Source organism: Marmota marmota, unplaced genomic scaffold (genome assembly GCF_001458135.2).
Source record: "Marmota marmota marmota unplaced genomic scaffold, marMar, whole genome shotgun sequence".
Classification (NCBI taxonomy): Eukaryota; Metazoa; Chordata; class Mammalia; order Rodentia; family Sciuridae; genus Marmota; species Marmota marmota.
This window is the reverse complement of record NW_026000053.1, coordinates 387,565-403,706: the sequence shown is the minus strand read 5'-3', so window position 1 is coordinate 403,706 and position 16,142 is coordinate 387,565. Positions and strand designations below refer to the sequence as shown.

General features: G+C 33.5%; 1 protein-coding gene and 1 pseudogene across 3 annotated transcripts in view; both read left to right on the top strand.

Annotated features, from left to right (window-relative positions):
* LOC125619749 (endogenous retrovirus group K member 8 Gag polyprotein-like) overlaps positions 1 to 439 on the top strand; it is a 9,384-nt gene extending 8,945 nt beyond the window's left edge. Inside the window, exon 2 of one of the 3 annotated variants that reach the window (XR_007351326.1) lies at positions 235 to 439. The gene's annotated coding sequence lies outside the window, so the exon portion shown is untranslated. Of the gene's footprint in view, positions 1 to 140 lie in introns of all 3 variants that reach the window. The other 2 variants (XR_007351322.1, XR_007351324.1) reach the window with 2 other exon arrangements.
* A 3,066-nt stretch (positions 440 to 3,505) lies between these two features.
* Positions 3,506 to 16,142, top strand: part of LOC107161033 — a 24,741-nt pseudogene continuing 12,104 nt past the window's right edge.

The following is a 16,142-nucleotide window of genomic DNA, read 5'->3' as shown; positions in this document are numbered from 1 at the left end:
ATTGTTGGGGTTTGAGTGTGCAGAGTTTAGCTCCCTCAGGCCTGACACTTTGCAAGAGCTGTGGCTGTGATTTAGGTCAGCTGAGGCAAACCTCAGCTAGGAGGAGGAAAGGTTCTCCTCCCCTTATCGCAAGTCACAAGTTCTGCATGGTTTGGCCAAGAGGAAGAAGCTTCCTGCATACTTGTCCTGGGAACAGTACATTCTAAAGAAAAAAATGCATCCTCAGGGGATTAGATAATGTCTACAAAGAACTTTGAGAGGGTACTTATCAAATAAACAGGAACAATCTGAATTTAGCTCTGTGTATCCGCTGAGGCATGATATTTGGGCAATGTGGGTAAAGTGATAATGAAGAATTGCTTGCTTTGTTAGAAGAAGTAGATAAAAGGAACTTGCAAATAAACCTCAGCATGCAGTTGCAATTGCTGCCTTTGCTCTGCATCCCCTGTGTCCTGGTTATTTCGCGACCCTTACCCAGGGACCCGAATGCTCTAGACGTTCACAAACTATCATGTTTTTATTTTGTTTATGGAATACATTCACATGCTTTAAAACAGAGAGATGTCATGTAATAACAGCTGATAAATATGGAACATGTACTGTGTACTAGGCACCATTTTATATATGCTGAGATCATTTAAGGATCACAGCACCTTTTAACATAGATATGGTTACTTTTTATAGATGAGGAGACTGAAGGTCACAGAGACAGTAAATGACACGTTTCTTGGTTCTGCCGCTTGTGTTGACCCCATAGCCCATTTTGGGGATCACCATTATGGTGAGCTACCTTCCAACATAAAAAAACTTCTATGAACCTCCCTCTGGTTTAAAAAGATACACCTTCAGCACACTAGGTGATTGAATTCTGATCAGTACAAAAGTAGAGTTACTTGGAGACTATTGGGAGCGCATCCTGAAGGACACAGGAGAATATATTCTAAATGGAAACTTGTGTATTACTTAAATAACTGTGGTAATTTAGGAAGTCTACTTTCTAGCTGTAAGTATTCCTGTGTTTGGAGCCTTTCCAATCTTTTGTATCAGGATATATATACAGTATACATATCTAAATACACCCAGCATTCTTGGCTACAATCTAACCAAGAAATACTTAAGTGTTCTAATGTAAATACTCCATCTTTTCCTGCAGACTTTCACCCAAGAGAAGGATATGTTCAGTAGATACAGACCATCTTCTCCTCAAGACCAACTACTCTTAGTAGTGATATTTTAGTCAACCCAAAAAAACTTCAAATTTGACTTTTAGTAACTTTCTTTGGCTGTTACCTTAGCTGACTGAAGCTCTTTTCTGAAAGTCTCTTTTTATAAAAACAACTAACCTCTTCTGTATCCCATAGGACGACTGAAAATATAATGGTATTTTTTAAATGCTATTACTGGAGTTACATCTAAAAATTTACATTTCTATTATTAATCTTGTGTTGATTATCTAATCTCACAATTCTTATTAATTCAGAACTCCTGCTTTGGGATCATCTTATACTAATTGTTACATTTATATTTTGTCTCTTTATTTAGCAAGTTTTCACTATTAATTATAAGATGGAATCTAGTTATGACAGGCACAAGTTCTACCTCATATCAATTAGTAAGAATCATGTCTCTCCTAATGTCCTTGTTCTGAGGGTCTGTGGTTCAAACTGCAACTCTAGAAATGTACACCCATTTATACCAGTGTTTTGTAGAATGATTATACCGTATATGCTTCCCAAGGTATCCATAGCTTTGCATTCCCTCAATTGTCTTCATAAATGCTATTTATTTATTCTGACAAGTTTTAAATTCCTTGTTCATAGAAATATACATATTCTGTACAAAAATGCTACCTTATTTTTAGGATCTCCAGACTGATAAATATATGAATATGTGGGTATTCTGTATTTGAGTTATGGATATGTTCACATGAATTTGTGAGTATAAAAATTCCTCTATTTTTAAAATTTCTATGCTGTCTGCTTTACTGTATTATGAAAGTCTTTAACTCTTAAACACTATTGTCTGTGAAGTTCATATAATGACTGCTTTTAGCATGTAATAGGTGAGATCCATAAGTGACAATGATTGAGAATATGGCCTAAGGTGGGAGTATTTTTATTATATACCTCATGAAAGCAATCAGTCAAAACACGAGAAACATGAAACTAAGGAGGAAGATCAAAGATGTCATTACTTGGTGTGCTTTTACTGCATTGTTACTAATAAACCAGGTCTGCAGTGAGAGTGATGCTTGAATAAGGCTAAACTGAAATCAGTTTCTCAAGAAATAACATCTTTAGATTTTTAGACAAATATTTTAAAATGTTCTTTTAGCATTTAACCATCTCCTTGAGTTTCTCTGAATTTGCTAATACTACGAGAGATCAGGTGAAAGTTTCAGACCACAGAGGCATTATAATCTACTCAAATCAGTATTTACTGCTAATTCCTCGCTATGTTTCTATATCATCTGTTTGTTATTGAGGATCCTTCTCTTGAATTATTTCAGAGGTCTGTTGGGGATCCATCCCATGACCTCCCGGTGGGGGATGATCACAATAGTTAATCAGAATTGACTTTAGTGGTTCAGAATCAAAATATGAGTTTGAGTGGCAGGTTTTCTTTTCTTGCTAGATTATTAGAGGTCTGAGTTCTGAAAGAAGGAACAGCATAATATGATGGCAAGGGCTAGCTATAACTATATACCAACTGATATGGTAGAAGTTTAATATTTTGTGGGATGATGAGATCACCAGCCACCTTATCTCTCCTTCCTTAAGAGGAATTATAAATGAGGGGTTTGTATAGTATAGAATCTGCCATGTAGGCTTGTGTTTCTGTCCCTGTAGTGATCCATCGTTGTCTTCAGTATCTCACACAGTTGGCAGTGATGATAGCTTTTAAATCATTTTTTTTCCTTATGGGGCAGGTTTTTTCCCTCTGGCAGAAGTATTAGAAAGTTATGAAATAGTAAATTCATCATTTTTTTCTGGATGTGTAGCAAAGCACAAAGACAGAGAACTTCTTATGTATTGGACTATTTTGCTTGGATGTACTTACATGGTCCTGTAAGATTGGAATGACCCAAATTTACACAAACATCTCGTCCAAGTTTATCAAGATGTCTTACCCATGAAGAAGAAAATACAGAATTCATTTTCCACTCACTTAAATATTTATTGAGAAACTTCTGTATGACAAACAATTGATCCAGAATTACAGCAATGAGCAAAATAGAAAAACAAGTCCCTGCCCTTACAGCCAATTCCAGTGGAAGCAGATAATAAACCAGAAAATAAGCCAAAACAGTTAAAGGCTGATAATAAAAAAATAAAGCTTGGAAATGGGATAGAAACTTTTGGAGTCAGGGAAGAAGGCATTGGAAGGTGACATGTGAGAAATAACCAGAAGGAAATGAGGGAGGGAGACATTAAGCTATCAGAAAGAAGAATGTTCTAGGTATAGGAACAGCCAGGGTAGCCATCCCAGGAACTCTCCAGGCACCATGAGAGGCAGCAAAAATGCCAGTGTGACTGGAGTGAGCTATTCTGTCCTTGCAGATGGTCAGAGACATCTAGGAACCAGGACATCAATTAAATGACTTAGATTTTCTGTGCCAATTGGGAAAATACTAGAAGGTTTTGAACAAAACATCCTAAAGTGACTTACACACTTTAACAGGATCCTTTTTTTCTGCTATGTTGAGAAAAGACAGTAGGCATGCAGCATAGAAGCAGAGCCCTGTTAGAGTGTTGTCAATGATTCAGACTCTATGGTAGAAGTCAAGCTGATGCTCAGTGTCTTTTAAGGGAGGAGCCAACAGGGTAGACTTGTTATGGATGATGAGAGAGGAGATGACAGCAAATAGAAAAATGACTTGCTCTTTGCTGAGATAAAGACCATGAGAAGTACAGAGTTTGGGGTAGAAGGAAGAAAAGGAATGACTGCCAAGATTTCAGGTTTAGACGTGTTAAGTTGAAGTGGCCTTTATGTGGAGACCAAAACAGGTCATCAGATGGAGTAGACATGAGTTTACAATCATCAGCTTGTATATAAAACTTAAAGGCAACAAATCATCAAGAAAGTGTGAGTATAGATATTAACAAGAATATGGCCAGAGTTCTGGTGACACCAATGTTGGTCAGAAGATGTAATGCACAAAGAAAGCAGAGAAGCCAGAGTATGGATCTGTTGAGAGTGAGAAATGTGGTGTTCTGGGTAAGAAAAAGCACTACAGAAGGGACATCATGTGTGTTTATTGCTACTAACAGGTCAAAAAAAAAGAGTTCTGAGAAATGACCACTGATTTATTTGTGGTCAAGGTCATTGGTGATTTTGATAGGAAAAGTGTTAATGGGTCAAGGGTTGGTAAAAGTTTAATTGGGAAACTCAAATGGGAAAAGAGAAATTGCAGAAATAAACTATGAACAATTCTAAGTTTTGTTATAAGTGAAAGAGAAAAGATGGTGTGGCAGTTGGCCAGGAGGCATCAATCTGCCTGAGGAGGCAGGATAGTCCTAGGTTCTGCAGACATTCACCTGCCAGGAATGTGAGCAGTAGCCATTTGTAGTCTGTGACCTCAAGGACCTTATCTTGGGTAAATATAAATTCTTGAAACATTTTCCACTGATACACTAGTGCTAATAAGAGATATATTAACCAAGCCAGCTATTAGTGTATCAGTACTCTTCCCCTTTTTAACCCTTACTTTACATTCAATAATTTCTCTGATTCTTCTGTAAAAGTTAGTTTTTAACTGTATTTCTCAAAAGTCTTTTACATTTCAATTTGTTATTTTCATATTTGTCCCCTGTCCTAGTCTAAGTTAATTGAGGAGGGCTATATTTTATTTTTCCTTAGATTTTATCTTACTTCTGCACAGATTTTCTTTTGTTCCATAACTATTTTTTGAATAAATTACTGTTGTGCTTCATTTTGGTAGATGATGGATTTGTTATAAAGATCTGTGTCTTCATAAGGTTTGCAATTAATTTCTAAATATAGGATTGTGTTTGGTGGTTTTGTTTTTTACAGAGTCCCTGTGAAGCAGGCATAGTGAGAACAGGCTCACTGCAGCTCAGTAGCTCCTCCATCGGGGAACTTCATCTTTGAGGAGAACAAAGCGAAAAGCACCTTCCCCACCCTCCAAAGCAGCCCAGTGTTCAAGTGATGGAAATGGCCGAGTGACTGGTAATGTTACTTTTCCCATTAACACTATCATTTGTATTATGTTCTGCTTAATACAAACAGAAATGATATGTTTGTCTTTTTATTAAATAATGACATTTAGGATTTATAAATAGTCCCTGATTATTCTCACTTGACTGCTTTCTATGAATCTGCAACACAAAATAAAATGACAAAATTATATGGCTTCATTATCCTAAAATGAGCAGATTGTAATTTGTAAACTTATTTAGAAAACATTGCCACTCCAGGATTGGCTTATATAGTAAGAGGAATGAATCTAAGTGGAATTTTGTCATTTCACAGTTGGGTAGTTAAATAACTTTTAGCAAGGTCAATGCTCAATTCTTTCTGGATTATATATAAAAAAAGCTACAGTGAAGCTGTAAAGGTGCTTTATGTATGAGGCTTGTTTATAAGTTGTGTTGTTCCTTTCAGCCCTGCAGTTAGTAGATGGGATTCCTCCAGACAGTGCTTTGGAAACAAGCTCCCCTGAGAGGCCATCCAACCTTGACTCCACTCTGTGTTAGTACTGAAAAAGAATTTCCATGACAGTTGAGGAATGGATTTAATTAGAATGTTCTATGAAAGAGATCAGATTCTTTGACCTCATTTCCCAAATTTATTTCGTGAAATGAATTCTCCTTCCCTTACTCCCCCCAGGAGTAGAGATTAGAGTCTGAAACTGACATAAAATCAACATTTCAGTTCTGGAATTATACCTGGAGGACTTTCCCTGTTTGGTCTCTTGTTTTTCCTTATTCAATGTCAGGTTGACATTTGTTAACCTCCTTCCCAAGAGTACTGACACATCATAGTTAGAAACATTTAGTATGTTTGGGAAAAAAATTTTACATTAAAATATAAGCATAGTTTCTTTAAGCAATGCTTCTAGGTATGAATTCAATGACCAGGTATCCTACTGTCATGGTAAAAATTTGTTACCCTGAAAATACTTTCTATTATATAACTTGCATTATCAGTTCTCCTCAAATAAGTAAAAATCTAGTAAAAATAGAATGATTCAATCTAATGCCATTTCCAATATTTTCAATAATAGCTACTTAGTGGCCCTTATAAAAAGATGTACAATAAAATTTCTCATCTTTAGCGTTTGTTAGACATAAATGAATACAATAGATTGGAAATGTGATACAGAAACAGAATATTATATGCTAGTACCTTAGCATGGGGATAATTTGTTAAGTACGAAAAATACTTATTATGACTAATTTTTAGCATTTGTTTTCACAAATTTGGAAAAGTCCAGGAGCACCTAAATTTTAATCTGAATCTTTAATCTTTATGATATAGCAATTTGGAAATTAATATATATAAGAATTCTTCACTCCTGTGTTTGTGATTTAAAATATTACTATTATATAACTAATAATGATATTTTTCAGAATAATATCAATGATACCATCTTATTCTACAAAGGAAATGTAATGAATAATATTAACAAATGTATAGTGAAATTAGAAGATTTTGAAGTACTGGAAAAAGATGTGCATGCTATTCAAACTCTGCTCAGTATCTGTTTCTCTCCCTTTGTTCTCTTTTCATCCTCTTGTTTAATGCATGGATAATTGTGAGCTCAGAAATCTGATTTCTTCGAAAATACTTTCTGGTCTCTGCTTGCCTTAACTTTGTTGTCTAAGTGCCATTTCTACAGAATCTGCTTCTTTGGCAGAAGCCTACCTGAGCCCTGGGATCCTCAGTCATGAACAGAGCGCGGTTCCCAAACTGACAGATGAAGCTTCTCTCTCTCTGAGGGCCCTGGAATGCCTGAGGCAGCCATAGCATCTTTGACAGGTAGGTGTCAGGCCTTTCCTGACTGTGGCTTTGTTTTATGCAGATTAAGACATCATCCACTATAGACTTGATTACTGGTGAAGCCTTTCTGTAAGAATGTTTCATAAAGAAATTGGAATTTCTTTTCACTTGAAATTTTATCCATGTTTAGAGTTTACAATAGTAAACTATATAAATGAATATGATGCAATGTAAGATTAATAAACTTAGGAATTCTGTAAAGTTTACCTTCTATTTGACTTTTTACTTTTTTTGAGGGAACTTTGAAACCTTACTATTTTCAGTGAAATTACTATATATAATATAGTTTAGATTCAGAATTGCCAAAAATGAGAAGGAATTCAAATGTCCCCATTCTGAAGAATGGGCAAATTGTAGTTCATCCATGTATTAGAATATAGTACTTCTACTTAATCATAAAAATGAACAGCAATGAATCCGCACAATATGGCTGAATCTAAAACATATTATGTTAAGTCAGGAAGCCAGATATAAATGCCTAGATGTTATATTCTTATTCATGTGACACTTTTGCAAAGGTAAAACTATAGGGATAATGGTTGCCAGAGATCAGGAAGTGTGAAGAAGTTTAGGTGACTAATACAATTTTCTATGTCTTAATCGTGGTGGTAATTGTATTTGCACAACTATATCAGTCCATCAAAATCCAAAGAACAGTGTGAATTTTACTGAATGGAAAGTATTTTCCAAGGATGAAAGAAAAACAATTCTAGTAGCATCAACAATGCTGTGACACAGCATATTTGAATGAATGAATACCATAAAAAAGGATTCTATTTGAATAGGATTAATTTAACACAAATATATTTTTGCAAAGGAATAGTATTTAACAGGCTATTTTGCCATTTTGATGATCCCCAGGAAAAATATATTAGATATCTTAAAAGTCCTAGTTAAATTTTAAACTTTAATAACTTCACAAGTAAAATGCTACAGACTTACAAAAATGTCTTTTGGAAGTTTAAGTAGCTACATTTCTTTTCCATATGTCAATTATTTTTTAATTTTAAGTAATTAAAAATATTCTTTTTGGTCAGTATTTGCTATTTTTAAAGGGACTGAAAAAAATAAGTTAAAATATTCAAATTATCTAAAATAAAAGAAACTTAAATCATTATACTTTCAAATGATTTTTAAACAATTTAAATATTTTTTTCATATTTATTCTTGTGAATTCTTAACAGTACTTTAAGATTTAGAACACCATGTTCTTTGAAAGTGAATACGCTGCCTTTAGAACTTTTAAACCTGAAATAAAATAGTTGTGATAGAACACTTGTGAAACTTATTCATTGTTCACAGTCCCTTCCCCATTTCTTTTTTTTATTTTAGTGCTAGACTTTGGCACATACTAAATAAACTTGATTTTTTTTTCAAAGTATGAACTTACCTGTGCTAATCAAACAGACTGAAAATTCTCTTGGGTGATTAGAAATTCTTAATATCATTCTAAGTGAAATAGGTCAGACTCAGATATTCTGGCAAGGGTTGTATGTTTTCTCTCACATATGGAAGTTAGAGGGGGAAAGGGACCTCATGCAAATGAAAGGGAGTAGAAGGAGGGGATGGAAAGGGAGGGAGGAGCTGAGGGCATGGAAAGTATTAGTGGATGAAATCAATCAAAGTATGCTATGTCCATGAATGAACATACCACAATAAATCCTGCCTTTACATATAATTATAGTGTACTAATTAAAATAATAGTAATGGAAGGCAGATCATTAGAGAAGTCAATCAAGGAGAGGGAGGAGTGGAGGGAAAGGGCGGGTAGTAGGGAATGAGATTGATTAAATTATGTGCATAATGTGTAGGCACATGACATAATGAATCCCACAGTTATGAATAATTATCATGCACTGGTGAAAAATAATTATTGCCTTTTCTAAGACTTAATAATAGGAATGCTTTTCAAGTAGATAAAAATATATATTTAAGCAAGCTGGTATGATGTTTACAACCATCAAATCATCCCAGAAAAATTCAAAAAAATTTATGAAACATCTTACTCATGCCTTATACCTTAATTGAGACCAGTTTCTCAGTGAGGACCTCATACTTGGAAAAAAAAGTTATGTATCTGAAATACTTGTGACAGCATGAGAAATACAGGGATAATGATGGGTAATTTGCTAAACATCACATCAGTTAATATAATTTTCAAAAGAGCTGAATACATACTGAAGAGTCATGTATAAAACACTTCTATATCTGAACCATCACGGGCTTTTATTTTTCTCAGTACACAGTTTTCAACTTATATAAATATACTCTTACTATGATATGATGTTATAGACATATAATATTGCACAAGGCATCATAATGGCTATTGCACATGTCATGATAAAGCAACATTTGCCAAAATATGTACATATAAAATTCACTTAAATTTTTAAATATTTCTTAGTACTCTAATTTAACTGGGACATTTTTTATTGTTAATTTAAAGTACCCCATATTTGTTTGTTTGTGAAACAGGGTCTTGCTATGTCGCCCAGACTGACCTTGAAGTCCTAGACTCACACAGTCCTCCTGCCTCATCCTCCTGAGTTGCTGGAACTACAGTCATGTAATACTGCCTGAGACAGGGGATGGAACCCAGGGCCTCAAGCATGCTAGGCAAGCTTTTAACTAAACTGTATATCCAGGCTCAATGCCTGTTTCTTAAGAAGCACAATGAATATACTGTTCTGTCTCCACATTAAGAGATAAAATTATATTTTTAAGTATTTTAAGCTTCAAATACCTTAAAATTTTTATTAAATTTTGTGAATGTGCTGATCACTATAATCCAATGCTGTAACATATTTCCCTCCTTTTGAAGTAAAACTTAACTTGGATGTTTAATTTTATTTAAGAAAATTCCAGGACCTTAGTGTTTAGTTTAAATTTATTTTCACAGCTCATGTTGACCATAACTATGGACATCAACTGCTAAGGATGTCTCCAACTTTATCATAGTACCATTGGTTTTCAATACTAAGAAGTAATGATAAAACATATTTTATACAATAAAAAATTAACCACAACTGTTGAAAACTGATAACTACACACATTAGTATATAATATTTAAGATAGTATAAGTGGAACAAAAGCTAGGTTGAAACATTGGGTATAATATACTTCTATTTATATTAAATAAACCAACAGAAAAGGAAATGTGAATATGGGTGTCTGCTTATGTGTGCATGTTATGCTTTCTGACAATAGACAGGAAAAAAGTGTTGGAGGAAGTTGCCTCTGAGAAACAAACTGGATGGTAGTAAACATTATCAGTGCTTAATACTTGTTTCTGGATTAAAAACATATTAAGCATTTAGATCACTTAACCCTGGTTGCACAGTAGAATCACCTGAGGAACCTTAAACATTCTTGGCCCCACCCTTTTGAGATTTTTATTTAATAGCTGTGGAATAGGGTATGAGCTTGAGTATTTTCAAAAGGGGTTCAGATAATTTTCAAGTTCTGATAACTACTGAGTCAAACTGAATGTGCAAAAATATCATGCTTGTTTAATTTGCATTTAAAATAAACTTGTATTTAAGTTACATTGATTTTTACAGCATGGATATAAAATCATTTTTAAAAACGTACTCTTAAGTGAAATATTTAACTTGACATTTATAATACTAAATGATCTTCTACGAATAAAACCTAGAGTGATACAATATAATGCATGCATATAATCCTAAATAAATTGTATTTATTTAATCCTAAATAAATACAATTTATTTAGGATTATATGCATGTGAGACAATCTTGTTATATATTAACACGATTATTCACCATGAGAAAAAATCTCACTACTAATTTTGAACCTGATTTAAAGACTTCAGCAAATTAGTAAATATTCCTTCCTTGCTAGGATTACATAGGGTAAATGAAACAAATTAATATTCAGGATTATATATGCATTTCTTTGTAGCTGGAATTAGCTCTGATTATAGCCTGGAAGAAATAGAAGAAAAGGAAGAACTGAGTGAAGGGCCTAAAGATGAGGTGGAAAATATTTCTTTGAAGTCACCAGACATTCCTTTTGCATCTACTGATATAACAAATACACTGAAAAATGATTCTGACTCAGCCCTTGGCATCAATAGCAGAGATGCCTCTCAAAACTCCAAGGAAGAAAACCAAGAAACTAGAAATACAGATGGACCATAAGTAGTCTGAATGCCAGAGTGTTGTTGGCAGTTTGTTTAGTTAGTACTATTCTTCTAAAATGTAGATTGGATATTTTAAATACAAATAGAGTGAGTTCCTTTTGTTTAGATTCTACCACTCTTACCATCATCATCATAAAAATGTTTATTAATAGCATATCTATTTGTATATAATTGTGTTCAAAGTCTATCAGATTTACTATTTCAATATCCCTGTGTCATATAAGCCATAGTTTGCATGACTCAAAAATCAGAGTTTTTGTGTATTTTGCCTATTACTTATTTGACTTAAATGCAACATTTAATTTTTAATTTTTATCAAATGCTCACTGGCATATGAAAACAAGTCTCTGTATTAGAGTATAAGTTCAAATCCCCAGTATTATTCTTACAGTCAACTTTATGATGCAGAAATGCATTTTCCATATTTCCTAGTTATCTAAAGCTATAGTGAATTCACATATATTATGTTTGAGATGCAACACCATGAATAAAGATGAAATCAGCCAAGTAAAATAAATCATCTTCATCAGAGGTTTAACATAATTTGCATGGGATTGTCTCCAAATTAAACCATTCTGTCACTAGAAAAAAATCAGTGAGGTCAATTCAAGTACGATTTATGTAATTGACTTTGCTAGATGCAAGATAGAAATGTTTAATTAAATTTCCTTTTTCATTAAAAGACAAATAAGCAAAAATATCAAAGTAAAGACACTATTTTGGTAATGAGTCCATTTTCCAAAGCTTTTTATATCTTTCTGTGTAATAGGACCACTATATGAAAAAAAAAAAAAACAACTTAGGTTTCACAGAAACATTTCCTCTCAGTTGTAATTTTTTCTTTGCTTTTAAATTTTCAGTATTTGGCAGAAAGAGATGATTATTTCAGTCCATCTGTCTTTGGAAATTACTGCCTGTTTTCTTATTGTATGAGTTTTAATAGTATACACATATACAATATCATATTTTCCAGAGGGTTACACAGTACTGTGTATGATACAAGCAATGAAGATATGATAGCCCGCAGTGTAAGAAATTTGAAGTCTAATTTGGGCCCAAGCGAAGAGAATGGTGAGTTTTATAAACACTGACAGCTAACACATTGGTAGACAATGATGTGCCAAGGACTAACCTTAACACATATCAACTCATTTAATCTTATATATTGACTCATTTAATACCCACCTCATTTATAGGCTATTATGGATAGCCTATAAATAGATCGCCTATATAGGCTACTGAAGATTGAATCACAAAGATATTAATTCCCTCAACTAATAAGTGATGGACCTAGAGTTTAACTCAGTCAGTATTACTCCAAAGTATGCTCTTAGCTATCCAGTGCGTTACATTTGATGATGTTGTTAAGTCTTAGGGATTGTCGAACTTCAACCTTAGATCTTAAAAGCAATGTCCTCTATGCATCTATTTCTGTTCTGTTTTTCTGTTTTCCTCCTAATTCTGTAGCACAGTCCTATATTACATCATACTCAAGTTGCTATATTTTGGATGAAACTCATCTGCCTGATTTTCAAGGCTCAAACCATCTAATTATGTAATCTTATTTACACTTTCCCCAATTCTCATTCCCATCTCAAGACAGTTTCTTCTTTTTTTCTATAATGTAGTTCCCTCCATTCTATCATTTGGTCTATGCTCATCCCATTTTTGCAGAAAAAAACAATTTCCCATCTAAATCCTACCACTTTGTTAGTTTTGTTACATGATTCCTAGAAGCCATGCAGTTTTGTATTCCTGACTCCTCAATTGAATTGGATCATCTTGTATCAGAGAAATTGATCTTGCACAATGATATATTTCAAGGGAATAAGAAGAAAGTGATTTATGAATGCTGATAGCCCAACCCATGTTAACATAAAAAAACAGTAAAGATTCATAATACTATAATATTCATATTTGAATAAGAAGTCATAGTCCCAATGATATCTGTATATCTATGTCAGTTTAATTTTTTTTTTGGTATGTATATGTTAACTTGAATGTGTATGCTGCTGATTGACTTTACTTCAAATGTTCAGTCCCATTCTGAGACACATGGAGAATGTCATTTCTCCATGTGTAAATCATTTCCTATTCTTTATATCTCAATTATTTTTTCCTTTCATATACTGTGATGGCAGTAGCATTCCTATTGAGAAATCATGATTTAAAAGCTTCTTCTTTCTTAGAAAAAATGATTTAGTATATTATTTTCAAAGATTTTTTTAAAGAGAGAGAGAGAGAGAGATAATTTTTTAATATTTATTTTTAGTTTTTGGCGGACACAACATCTTTGTATGTGGTGCTGAGGATCGAACCCAGGCCGCACGCATGCCAGGCAAACGCGCTACTGCTTGAGCCACATCCCCAGACCATTTTCAAAGATTTTGACATCAAGTTAGTGCTGGGGTCACAGTACATTTACATAATATTTATTTTGATTTGCACACACTTTGCAATGACCTTTTGTCAACTTTAAGTGATTTTAAAAATAAATAATTTATTATCCCTAAAGTGGTTTTATTCTCTTTTCACCTACAGTATACTTATTTAAACCATCCTTTGGTCAGATTGTAGATGTTTGTATTAATTTTGAGTAGAGAAAGGACATTGCAGTACAGAAGCTACGTTCTCGTTCTACTGGCCACCCTTGGAAAATAACTTGGCCATTCACAGACCAAGTAAGACTCTTGTCAGATATGTATGAGGAGGAATTAGCTAATAAATTCAGTGGTGATTCTAAGCTTCCAGGCCTGAAAATCACTAGGAATAATTGTGAAATGTTTATGAAAAATTTAGAGCTAAATTCAATGATTCAGTAGGTCCAACCCACTGAAAATATAAAAAACAAATTTGGAATATAAAACTAATAAATTAGTGTTTGTTAAGGAGGATTTAATTTAATTTAATTTATATTTTTACATTGATTTACTTCCCCTTGGAAAGTATTTCTGTTTTTGGAACTGGATAATATCCAGTTTCAAAATATAGTCAGTGGAAAATAAGAAACAGCAAGAAAGAAGAAAATATATTTAGGCTCATTTACTTTTTTAAAATTTTTATTCTTTTAGTTATACATAGCAGTAGAATCTATTTTTGTATATTTTTATAAGCATGGAATATACCTTATTATAATTAGTATCCCAGTCTTGTGGAATAAACAATGTTGAGATTGACTATGATGTATTCATATATGTACATAGGAAAGTTATGTCAGATTCATTCTACTGTCTTTCCTATTCCTAACTATCTTCCCTGCCTTTCATTCCCCTTTATCTAATCTAATGAACTTCCATTGTTCCCCTCCCCTCCTCATTTTGTAGGTTAGCATCCACATATAAGAGAGAACATTTGACCTTTGGTTTTTGGGATTGGCGTATTTCACTTAGCTTGATAGTCTACAGATTCATTTATTTACTGGCAAATGTCATAAAACCTTTCTCTATGACTGAGTGATAATCCATTGTGTGTGTGTGTGTGTGTGTATCGTAATATATCCATTATTTACACACACACACACACACACACACACACCCCTACTCACCATAATTTCTTTATCCATTCAATTGGTGATGAACATCTAGGTTGGTTCCATAGCTTAGCTATTGTGAATTGAGCTGCTATAAATGTTGATGTGGCTGTGTCGTTGTAGTACACTGATTTTAGATCCTTTGGGCATATACTAAGGAGTGGGACAGCTGGGTCAAATGGTGGTTCCTTTCCAAGTTTTCTGAGGAATCGCCATTCTGCTTTCCAGAGTGGTTGTACTAATTTGTGGTTCTTTGAACAATGTATGAATATACCCTTTCCCCCACAATCTCATAAACAATCATTGTTACTTATATTCTTGATAATTGCATTTAGGCTCATTTTCTGTTGCCAAAAAATATGTCTTACATTGTGCTCATAATAGTGTTCAGAATAGTGCTTTCCATATAAACATTAAATAATTAACCATGTTAATTAAGAGCAGAATCAGAAATTTGCCTCTTTGCTTCCTTATCTTACATATTCTTAATTTTTAAATCCCAAAAGTTTTCAGTTTTTGGTCATTGAGAAAGGAAGTCACTCAAATAGTGAACATAATGTGATAATCAGTTGAATTTTATTTGGGAAAATAAAAATAAATTCTATTTTAAAATGACATACTTGATATAGGAATCTGGTAACGCAAATATTAGCTGCCATGACCAAATAATAGTACATTTAAGCGATGTTTAAAAATGTGAATTTTTTTTAAATTACATAAAAATTTACCTGACATCATGACTTATTTTGTTTGGGTATAGCTTGCATGATATTGTTTGTTTTCAAAGAAACTATTTACTGTAGCTCCTCCAATTTTAGGGCTTGTATTTGATCTTATCCTCTTTTAGGTAAAAGTGGATGATGATAAAACTATAGAAATACTTGACATCTTTCATGAGTTGACTTTTGAGGCCCACCACTTATTAGTGCTATGCAAGCCATTCCCATATCTCAAAAGGGAGGTTACTGGTCATCATGCAGGAGAAACGATGCCTCAGAGCAGGTCCTTACTAGGTATGGATGCATGTTCATAATGCCTGTACACTTCCAGATGCTATTCCAGTTCTCTGCCATCCTGTGGAGTAGAAGATGTTGCTACTAATGCAGGGATTGGCAGGCAATTTGCATTTTCAGGTCATATGAACTAGAATTAGGGGAAAAGTCAACAGGATCTGAGAGGGAGACTGTCACAGATCTCTTGGGCTACAACTCTAGAAGAATAAGGATACTTTTTTCCCCACAGAGAAAAATCAAAACTAACATTTTTGTTTTTATAAGGTTGAAATCAACCATGTTATGACTAAAAACAAATTCCTCCAAAAGACTTTAGTAAGGACACCCAATGAACATGACAATCAATAGACTGTTTTTTGTTTTTACTTCTTCAATTTTTTTTTCTTTCTTTTTTTTTTTTTTTTTTTTTTTTGG